We start from the raw sequence: 12,219 nt of genomic DNA on the forward strand, positions 1-12,219 counted from the left end.
CTAGACTAAGAGTGCAATTTCGATTCTAATCGTTAAACCTCAGAATACTATTCTCTTACTACTCGCCTCCACTCGCCGCACCTCGACTTTACTCGCCGTCACTCGATAGGTGACTGATGGATAAACTACCATCTAGTGTGATAGGTACCTGATGTTTGCATAGTGATAAAGGATTCAAATCATTACTAGACTGCGATATCTATGACCCTAAGCCTAAGGTCATACCGAACCCTACTTCAAGCCACAATATGTACGTTGGTTTATAAAGCAACTAGGTACAAAACAAAAGGACCTCCAAACTCACTCCTTAAGCCAAACGTTCGCGAAATAACAATTAACGGGTTCAAACAGACTCGCGATAAGGACCCCGTACGCCTTTATTCTCTGGCCCGAATGCATTGAGTATACATAACCCTTAGAGCAACCATTTCTGGCAATGATACCACGGATGCTGTTAGAAAATTAATTGAGATAGATGCGAGTTTATTTCAAGTGAATGATGTGCATTATACTCTCAGCAGTGCATAAACGTCTAAGATTTTCCTAGGCCTCCTCTTTAGTATCACTTTTCAGTCACTTTCAACCAATATCAAAAACCCGTCGCTTCGTTACCACAACTCATGCAACTGAGTCGAAATATCAGTAGTTAAAAACACCAAATTAATCATGGTATATACCCGTTATCTACAATATTAAATATTAATAAATTATATTCTTTTTATTTTCATTATTTTTATGTATTCGATTTTGGAAATTTAAGATTAGAATAGAATAGATTTTTATTCAAATAAACTTTTACAAGTGCTTTTGAATCGTCAAATAATTTACCACTGGTTCGGAATGCCGTTCCTACCGAGAAGAACCAGCAATAAACTCGGCGGTTGCTCTTTTCAATTGTTTAATATTCCAAAACTGTTTCCGTCGATCATGTTTTCAGCGTAGTTGGCTGTACCAGCAAAGACGTGCAGCTGCTCTAAGTGTTAAATACTCGATGTCCGAAAGCGATAAAACTCATAGTAACGAGTATTATACTCACTTATGTGCGCCAGCTTGCCGTCTGTTGAGCACCTGCAATGAATACGGTTTAATCTTTAATTGTGCCAATCGTGCGGGTTTTCTATTCTCTTACACAAAGGTCGGGGAGTTTTATGTAACTTTTATAGCACCTACAGGAGTCAATGCAGCTTTTCTAGCAGTAATATACCTACCTGTATTGCTTCGGGAAACGCTGCATTGTATTAGGTCATCGTATAGGTCATACAAAACGAACCGAGCACTTCCTTAAATACTCCTATTTATAGACCTAGACTGGCGCATGACTGCAAGTTATACTTAATGGTAATTGATGATGTAGACTCATAGAAACCACGAAGTAGGCTTAAAATCATTAGACTGAATAGAAAAGGAAAATACCTATTCATTCATGATTTGAAGGAATCAATGTTAATAGAGGCGTTGATATAAGAAGCAAAATCGTAGCAAAAACGATTTGTAGGCTACAATATTTTTTGTCCTACGTAATTAATAGGTAACTCGTACATAGAGGTCTTTGAAAATACATAAATTGTAACAATATACTATTTATTAAAAGATACGGGTTAGTAATCCATACTTCCATACTTTTAATATTATAAATACGAAAGTGTGTCTGTCTGTCTGTCTGCTACCTTTTCACGGCCCAACAGTTTAACCGATTCTGACGTTTGGTACAGAGTTAGCTTATATCCCGGGGACGGACATACTCGTAGGCTACTTTGTATCTCGGAAAATCAAACAGTTCCCGCGGGATTCTTAAAGACCCATCCGCTTAACCGATTTGTATGATATTTGGTACCGAGGTAGCTTGCGTCCCTGTAATTGACATTGGCAACTTTTTATCCCAGAAAATGAAACAGTTCTCACGGGATCTTTAAAAACCTAAATCCACGCGGACGAAGTCGCGGGCATCCTCTAGTTTGCTTATATGCAAAATGTCTAATGAAGCGTTCACGTCACTTGCAAGATGAACCCCTGATCGCGATAAGGGAAAGTGATGACAGATGCTCCCTGAATCAAATAATGAGCGAACCGCGAGACTGAGGCTTTCTCACCCCTGTTAACGAGAAAACTTCAGCTTTATTCAATGTTCCTATCATTTTCGGGTGCGGTTTGAGTATAGCGTTTCTTATTAAGAGTAGTAGGGGATTCGCCGGTTCTGCCCCAGGCCCTGGCCCCCTCCCATGCCTCGCTGCCTCAGCCCCCTCCGTGCCTCGGTCAAGATCGAAACCAAAAAAAAAAAAAAAAAAAAAAAAAAAAAAAAAAAAAAAAGGGTTTTGGGGTACGCTGAATCGATTGCGCTCACTCCCGACGTCGTATCTCTAACGGTTGCAAAGTTAGCTTTTCGAAAAACTAATCCCTACTTCGTTATCTAATTGCTTAATCACCTACTAATGACGCTCTATTGTTCGCTGGCTCGTTGCTTCATTCTATGGGGTTTTAAAGGAAACGCATGAATCATAACTACTCTTTATTAGCCTTCAAATATTGATTTAAATAACTCACATAAAAATATATCATTCTCTACTGTATTTCCATTGAATAAATCTAAAAAATCTGAACTTGTATAGTAACCCGTAAACATGAAATACAAATACATTATACAATATTCTCCACAAACTGATGTGTAATCATTCTGTATCCGCCTTGTATTGAATTGCCATATTCTTGTGTTTCTTTCCAAGAACTGCTTATGATATTTTGGTGGTGCTCGTCCAAATGAATCAAAATATTGTCCAACACCATTTGTATCTATATATATGGCTATCCAATGCGATCCTGGTTTATAATCGGGGTCTAGATTGCTTATTAAATAGGCGGGTGTTTCAACATAAATCGGTAACCGGTTTGCGGCATACACATTGTCTTGCAGACTTGGGTGGATTCTTCTTAAATATGTCTTTATCCCTATTGTATTCATATTACTTCAATACTACTGATCTTATCGCTGCCGAGGATCATACATGAATGGGACGTAAGACCATGTTATTTCAGATATATTATAAATCATCATCATCATCATGATCAACCCATCGCCGGCTCACTACAGAGCACGGGTCTCCTCGTGAGAAGGGTTTTTTGGCCATAGTCTACCACGCTGGCTGAGTGTGGATTGGCAGACTTCGCACACCTTTAAGAACACTATGGAGAACTCTCAAGCATGCAGGTTCCCTCATGATGTTTTCCTTCACCATTAAAACAGTGTTATTTAATTAAGTACTTGAAACGCACAAGACTTCGAAAAGTTAGAGGTGCGTGCCTGGAATTGAACCCCGACCTCCGATTAGAAGGTGGACGTCTTAACCACTAGGCTATCACAGCATAGTCTTATTAAAAATAATGGTCCATAACTTAAATAAAAACAAAAAATATTTCTTGTATCAGTGTTTTATTACAAACCTTAATAATAATGTAGGTACAAATTATAACTTAATCTATTTACAGAAATTAGGTTTCTTAGCTGCTATAGTCCACGCTTACATTACGATTTTTATCAATTTCAATAACATTGTCAAACTCTGCATATACGATGCAGTTTATCGTTTCAGGAATAGCTGAATCAAAGCGAACTTCTAGCCTCACACTACCGTGCTTTATAAGATTCCAATGACTAGAGTGAGCTGATAAATCAGGAGTTAAATCGAATGCTAAGAGACAATAGCCTTTTGCATATTGTTCCCTAGATATTCCGTTCCCTTCATTTAAAAAATGGATTCCCGTGCCTGAGAATAACGTATGATAGGCTGAACTGAAAGTATTATCATCGAATGATGGTTGCAAAGCTTTTGAAGGTATTTGTTGGCCATCAATATATAAACTAAATGTATTCATATGATAATTTTCAAAGTTGAATGGATTTTTCGTAAGAGTTCCATTAAATGCTGCGTTGTTAACAAATCCGACAATACATCTTTTAGGAACTTGACCAAGAAAAATATTATCGAGTGTTTTACCCTGAACCCCTGAAGGAATTGTTAAAACTTTAACTTCCGCTCGAGTTATTGGATATTTTGCAGTAGTAGATGCTAAAACTTTTTGATGTGCAAGTAATACAGTCGGATTGATCCGCGCGCGTCGATTAGTCATTATTCATTCCAGGTATTTGAAATTCTGTAGGTGCGTCATTAGAAAATTCCATCAATACATCTTTATCTAGGTAGTTAGCTTATCACGTTACTTTTGGCTTTGTTCAATAATTGTTACAATCACTAACCACCTTTTTGAAATATTGATTACAAAACCTTTTTCGATAATATGCTGTTTAACTAGTTGTTATCGGTGCAAATACATTCTTCACTAACGATAATGGCATTGGTTTTACTATATAAGCTCAAAATAAATAATTTCTGTCATATTTACTACCTCGTTTCTACTGAAGAGTACTGAGAGAGTACAGTTTGACTTTAAATCTATATTGTGTTTATACAAGTGTTTATTAGCAGTGTGTGATTAAGAAGTGTCGTGTGATAAACAATGGAGGTGAGTGTGTAATTTATTTTCTTTTAGTTCCCTTTAAATTAATGTAAATATTTATGATATCAGTATGATAGTTTATTTTTATTGTTACAGAATATATCGTACTCCCCTTGCAATAGTCAAGAAAACAATACATATAAGCAATATTACTTTCCTGCGAATTTGGTAGAAGAAGAAACACAAAATTTGGTCATAGATCATGAAATGCCATCAAAGAAAATGAAAAGGAAATCTGAAAATATAGACATTTTTTTCGAGTCATCCCCAAAAAATAAAAACAAAACTTGTTCAACAGTAGCTCGAGCTAACAAAGATGGCAGTATATCTTATATATCTACGAACACCAACGATGGTGCGACAGCTACACATCTCATTAAATTAGAGGTGTATGATCTAAAAAAACTAACCAAAATACCTCAGTCTCAACACTGGAAACATGCTAATGTAAAAATCAAATATTATACAGAAAAGGCTAATGGAAATTTTGCGAACACGAATGAGATAATTTATAATATTACAAAAGAAATCGCAGAAACAGAGGGTTGTAAAAAATACTCATTTAATAATTAATAACTTAATCTGTCATTAGTAAACTACCTCACATAAATACTTCACCATAATTTAATTTGTGAGATTAATTCGACGTAACACTTATACAAGCAGTATAAAAACACATTGTAAATCCTATAGTAATGTCAGTAAGCCACCTGGTGCTGTTAATGTATAAGTCTCCCTCTGTGGTCTTATAAACTGTTAGCAATGGAAGATACAATTGAGAGCTGTGTTAGCTCATTTTTCAACACTTCAATTAATGATGAGGAACTCATTGAGGCTTTGGATTATTGTGATTTACTGGATCCAGCATATGATAATGAATTGTATAATATGTGTGAAGCAATTGATTCAATCATGTAAGTATTTAAGCATTATTCTTTTTAAAATTATATGATGTGTATTATTTATTGTTTTTATATGCTTCTATTTTTTATTTCTAGCCCAACTAAACAGAAACTTCAAATTGGTGGAGCTTTAAAGCGGTCCAATGATTCCACAGTGAACAACTCTGCGAAAAGAGTGAAATATAACGAGGGAGCCTCAACTTCATCTGTTCAATACTCAGAAAATAACTCCACTACACCATCTGCATATTCAGAAGGTAATAAAGTGAAGTGTGATATTTGCAATATTTTTATAACCAAAAGGTATTTTTCTAATCATTTAAAAAGTAATTTACATAAAAATAATCATTGAAAGTCGCACCCATCATTATCGAATGTTTCTGTAATTGATTCAGCTTTTGGACAAAGAATAATAACGTACATGATAAATAGTAAAAATGATGATTTATCGATTTTTAAGACCCCTGAATCATTTTTGAATTCAATAAAAAATGATATTTTATTCCTAGTTCAAGAGTCGATCAAAGAACATACAGTTTTTAAGGTAAACTTCATTTTACACGCAGACTTTATACAACAAACCAAACAATTGACAAATTCATTTGACTTTCAAACATCAAACTATATAGTTTTCCGTGGAGACGATCTAAATATTTTCCTGTCATCATTATGTGACACTTTTAAAAATAAAATTAGTTCTTTTGAAAGAAAAGACAGTGGCTGGAGTTTAACAAACATAAAATGCTTACATATGAATGTAAATAAATTTAACCCGCTTCGTGGTACATCTTATATTGATTTACCTCAAGATATTAGAGCAAAAAAAGCGGTGATAAATGTTAAAAATGCTGATTATATGTGTTTCAAATGGGCATTACTTTCTGCTTTATATCCTCCTGCTAATAACAAAACCGATAGAGTCTCGTCATACAGCATGCATTCAGATAAACTTAAATTTGATGGTATATCATTTCCAGTCAAATTAACGGATATACCTAAAGTTGAAAAGCAAAACAATATAAGTGTGAATGTTTTTGGCTTAGAATATAATAAAGAAAAGAAAAATCATAGTATTGTAGGTCCCCTCTATTTTACAAAATCTCGAAATAGTACTCATGTTAATTTATTATTAATCTCAAATCAAACAAACTCGCATTATTGCTATATTAAAAACATGTCACGACTAGTTAGCAAGCAAATTTCAAACCAAGAACATGCCATTTATTTATGTGATGGGTGTCTTTTACATTTTCCTACACAGGAGAGATTAGAAACCCACCAACAAAATGATTGCGTTCATATCATTACAGAATTACCAAACAGTGAACTATCTAAAAAAAATTGGTTTGGACAACCATCATCAAACAATAAAATAAAGTTTGATAAGTTTAATAAAAAGTTAAGAATACCATTTGTAATATATGCTGATTTCGAAGCGTTTTTAAAACCAATAAATTCATGCTCAAACGATCCCTCTAAACCTTTTACTGAGAATATTCAGAAACACGAAGTGTATAGTTTCGGATATTATATTAAATGTTCATACGATGTTAGCCTTTCAAAATATGAAACATACAGCGGTCCAGATTGCACTAAAGTATTCATGGAACGACTCTATGAGGACATAAAACTAATATGCAGAAAAAATAGTTTTCAAAAACGCCCAAACCCACTAACAAAAGATGATGAAATAACTATTGCAAATTCTCATAACTGTCACATATGCGAATCAAGACTGAATGGAGAATCCATTCTGGACTTTGACTGGCATACTGGAAATCTAAGAGGTGTAGCACATGAATCATGTGTGGAAAAATATCGCGCTCCCCGTCATATTCCTGTAATTTTACATAATCTTAGTAATTATGACGCACATTTCATTGTTCATTCATTAAATTTTACGGAAGGTGAAATCGAAGTAATACCTCAAAATAAAGAAAGATATATTTCGTTTTCAAAAATATTAAATGTTAATAACCAACAGATAAGTTTGAGATTCATAGATTCTTTCAAATTTTTGCCGTGCAGTCTTGATCAATTAGCAAAAAATCTCAATGACGATCAATTTAGATCGTTAAAAAGAAACTTTCCTCATAATGATGACTTTAGTCGTTTAAGAAGAAAAGGTATTTATCCGTATGAATACATGACTTCCATTGAATGTTTAAAATCATCATCACTCCCATCTCAACCTCAATTTTACAATTCGCTGTCTAATTCCCATGTTTCCGATGATGACTATAATCATGCAAAAGATATTTGGAGTCATTTTTCTTGTCAAAACATGTTAGATTATTCGAATCTGTATTTGCAAACGGATGTTTTGTTATTAACGGATATATATGAAAATTTTCGTGATATTTGCATCAAAACATATGGATTAGATCCAGCTCATTATTACACAGCTCCAGGTTTAAGTTGGGATGCCATGCTTAAATATACTCAAATTGAGCTAGAGTTATTGACCGACTATGATAAAATAGCTTTTATTAAAACTGGGATCAGAGGAGGCATATCTCAATGTAGCAATCGTTATGCAAAAGCAAATAATCAGTTTATGGAAGATTATGATAAGGAAAAACCCAAATCGTATCTAACATATTTAGACGCTAATAATCTTTATGGTTGGGCCATGTCCCAGTATCTTCCAACAGGTGGGTTTGAATGGGTAAACACTGAAACAAACTTTAAAGTATCAGACACATCGGATATTGGCTTTATTCTTGAAGTCGATTTGGAGTATCCTAATGAACTTCATGATTTGCATTCCGACTTACCTTTATGCCCTGAAAATCTTCGTATCGGGAATTCTAAAGATATCAAGTTAGTACCCAATCTTAATAATAAAACGAAATATAAAATTCATTATAGAAATCTAAAACAATGTCTTAGTATGGGTATAAAGTTAACTAAAATTCATAGAATATTAAAATTTAACCAAAGTCCTTGGTTACAAACATATATAGATTTAAATACGAATATGCGAACTTTGGCTACTTCAGATTTTGAGAAAGATTTTTACAAATTAATGAACAATTCCGTTTTCGGCAAGACTATGGAAAATATCGAAAAGAGAGTCAATGTTAAAATGTTAACGCATTGGGAAAATCGTGGTAAAGTCTTAGGGGCACAAGACTTAATTGCTAAACCTGAATTCCATAGCTTAGCCGTTTTCAACGATAACTTGGTAGCAATACAGTTGCGCAGAACCAAATTAACTTATAACAAACCAATTTATTTGGGTTTTTGTATTTTAGACATTTCTAAAACTTTAATGTATGAATTCCATTATAATTATATGATAAAAAAATTTAACAAGAATATTAAGTTATTGTATACAGATACAGATAGTTTAATTTATCAAATTTTTACAGACAATTTTTATGAAGATATAAAATGTGATCTAATTAATTATTTCGATACATCCGATTATCCACAAGATAATATTTACGGCTATCCAAAAATAAATAAAAAAAAGTTAGGATTCTTTAAAGATGAAAATAATGGGAAAATTTTAAGAGAATTCGTAGGATTAAGATCAAAAATGTATGCACTGGATGTGGACCATAAAACTTTTGCAAAAGCAAAAGGAGTAAATAAAAGTGTCACAAAAAATATGACCATGGAAAATTACAGATCGTGTCTACTTGATAAAAAAATTCAGTATTGTAATATGCTAAGATTTCGATCCATCAAACATGCGATTTTCACACAAAACATTAATAAAACTTGTCTGTCGTATAATGACACCAAGCGGTATATTTTACAAAATGATATTGACACATTAGCTTGGGGTCATTATAAAATTAGTAATAATGAGGTATTTTAAGAAATGTAGTGTAAGGAATTTTTAATGTAATTTGATGTGTCTTTAATTTATTTATTTTTTACTTGTAAATATTTTAAGGAATTTTTATTGTAATTTGATGTGTCTTTTATTTTATTTTTTTTACTTGTAAATACTATATAGTTTTAAGAAATTGATTTTAACTTTCGTCTTTATATGTATTTTATTACAACTTTCCTCTAGTTCATTTTTGTAAATAGATTTAAAAAAAATTAATGTTTAATGTGATTTATTTCTTTTTGATTTTTATTTTGTTTCATAGAACTTTTATTCCATTGTATATAATGTATATTAAGTAAAATAAAATGTTATACTGTCACTGAAATGTCTCAGTCTTTTCTTAAACCTTTCAAGTAACACACGTTACAATGTTGTGTTTTATTCATCCATTTACTGCAATCGTAGCTGGTCCAAGTGGTTGTGGAAAATCAAATTTTGTTACAAATTTCATAAAATATGTGAAAGAAATTTGCAGTAGAGACTTTGCTCAAATTACTTGGTGTTATGATGAAATGCAACCACTATATAATTTATCAAATGTTAACTATCATCAAGGAATTCCTGATCTTACAATGTTTGATGGCAAAGATGCTCACCTTGTTATAATTGATGATCTTATGAGAGAATCTGATGGTCGTATTGTAGATATTTTCACTAAAGGTAGTCATCACAGAAACTTAAGTGTTTTTTATATTACTCAAAATTTATTTCATCAGGGAAAAGGACAAAGAGATATATCTTTGAATTCAAGTTACATTATTTATTTTAAAAATCCTCGTGATAAAACACAAATACGATACCTATCAAGACAAGTGTCACCAGAAAATTCAAAATTCATTGAGGATGCCTATAAGGATGCGACAAAAGAAGCACATGGATATTTGATGATTGATCTGAAACAAGATACAAATGACATGTGTCGAATTAAGTCAAAAATATTTCCCTCTGATGAATGTTGCGTCGTATATATCCCACCAAAAGATTATAAATATTTAAAGAATCATCAAATTCCTATCATTTACAAATAATGCATCGAAGCCTAAAGACACATAAAGAGCTGCTACAAGCGTTGCATACACTTAAACCTAAATATCAAAAAGCATTATTAAAATCCTGTGAAGAAGAAGAGATAAATTGCATTTGTGAGTGCATTCACAACGTATTACAAGGTAAAGTTCCACTAGAAGATAGACGAAAGAAAAAGTTAAAAAAATTTAAAAGTATACTTCGAACTTTGGTTCGCAAGGGAAAAAATAAACTAAGAAAAAAGATATTGATTCAAAAAGGAGGAGCATTTTTACCTTTAATTTTGGGTTCTATTTTGAGTGGATTAGTATCATCTATAGTTTAAAATGGAAAATGCTAAAAAAATGTTGCTTGTTGAGCCTAGTTTTATAGAAAAACTAAAGCAGCATACCAATACTGAAAATCCTATGTCCCGATTAGATGCAGAAATGCAAAAGATTTTAAATAGTAATATCGAAGATCGGAAAAAATGTATTTTATATCTACAAATTCTACAAAGATACCTACATTTTACCGAAGGAGAACGACAACCTATCGAGTTGCCAATCATTACTGACAATATAAATGAAACTAAGAGTTATAAAAATAACAACATGGAAAATAAAGACTTAGTATCGTTCGAGTCACCAACAGCTGAAGTGAAGGAAAATAAAAATTCGAATGAACATAGTCAACCACGTTACTCAACAACTCAAATACTAAGTCTTATACCAAAATCATATTTGAAAAAAGGTGAGCTGTTATTAAACTTGATTTCTTTGAGTAAAAATACAATTTATTGGGATGGTGATGATGGTACAGTGATAATTAATAATGAAAAAGTCCCTGGAAGTAATATTGTTGATCTAATTAATGATTCGTTGAGACCACTAAAAAAAAGTGATCCAATAGGTTGGGAAAAGTTTGCCAAGGCATTACATGCAATCAAAGTACCATTGACTTACATCGGAAATTCTAAGAGGTCGGATTTTATTCATCAACTTCAGATGAAATCACTCGAAGGGAACTCTACATCTGATGAAAGAACTTTAAATACTCCACAAGGTAGTGGTGATAAATATATTAAAAAAATTAGGAAGAAAATTGATTGGGAAAAATGGACCCCTTATTAGAAATTAATAATATATATTATAATCCAAAACACCCAGCTGGGTTTAGTAGCATTGATAAATTATCAAAGACCATGAAAGGTAAAATGAGTAAAACGGATGTAAAGAAATGGTTACAATCACAAGAAACCTATACTCTTCATAAACCTGTTCACAGAAAGTTTTCTCGGAACAAATACATATTATCAAATCTCAATGAATTATGGCAGGCTGATCTTAGTGATATGAGAACTTATTCGAAATATAATGATGGTTTTAACTATATATTGTGTGTTATTGATGTCTTTAGTAAATATGCTTATGCTAGGTCGATGAAAAAGAAAAACTCTGAAACAATAATCGAATGTTTTGAAAGTATATTTAATGAATCTAATGCTACTCCTACACACATACAATCGGATAAAGGAACTGAGTTTGTTTCTAAAGATGTTAAAAAGTATTTTAAAAGCAAAAATATAAATTATTACACTACAAATAATCCTGATATAAAAGCAAGTATTGTAGAAAGGTTTCAAAGAACTCTGAAATCTAAAATGTGGCGCTATTTTACATACAAAAATACATATAAATACATAGATATTTTACAAGACTTGGTATATTCGTATAACCATAGTTTTCATTCTAGTATTAAGATGTGTCCTTGTGATGTTAGTTCTAACAATATAATGACTGTTTGGAGAAATTTATATGATAGGAAAGCAACTAACAAACCATCATCACAAAATTCACTACCTACATTTCATGTTGGTGATAATGTTAGAATTTCAAAATATAAACACATTTTTCAAAAAGGTTATGAATCTAACTGGAGTGATGAAATATTTGT

At 32.3% G+C, this 12,219-nt stretch overlaps 1 protein-coding gene across 1 annotated transcript in view; it reads right to left on the reverse strand.

The window, feature by feature from the left end:
* The window catches only part of LOC123869709 (CUGBP Elav-like family member 1), a 474,478-nt gene that overhangs the window by 445,120 nt on the left and 17,139 nt on the right, over positions 1-12,219 (reverse strand). The window contains exon 2 of the mRNA XM_045912710.1: positions 1,037-1,068. The gene's annotated coding sequence lies outside the window, so the exon portion shown is untranslated. The remainder of the gene's footprint in view (positions 1-1,036; positions 1,069-12,219) is intronic.

This window comes from Maniola jurtina, chromosome 11 (assembly GCF_905333055.1).
Source record: "Maniola jurtina chromosome 11, ilManJurt1.1, whole genome shotgun sequence".
NCBI classification, from domain to species: domain Eukaryota; kingdom Metazoa; phylum Arthropoda; class Insecta; order Lepidoptera; family Nymphalidae; genus Maniola; species Maniola jurtina.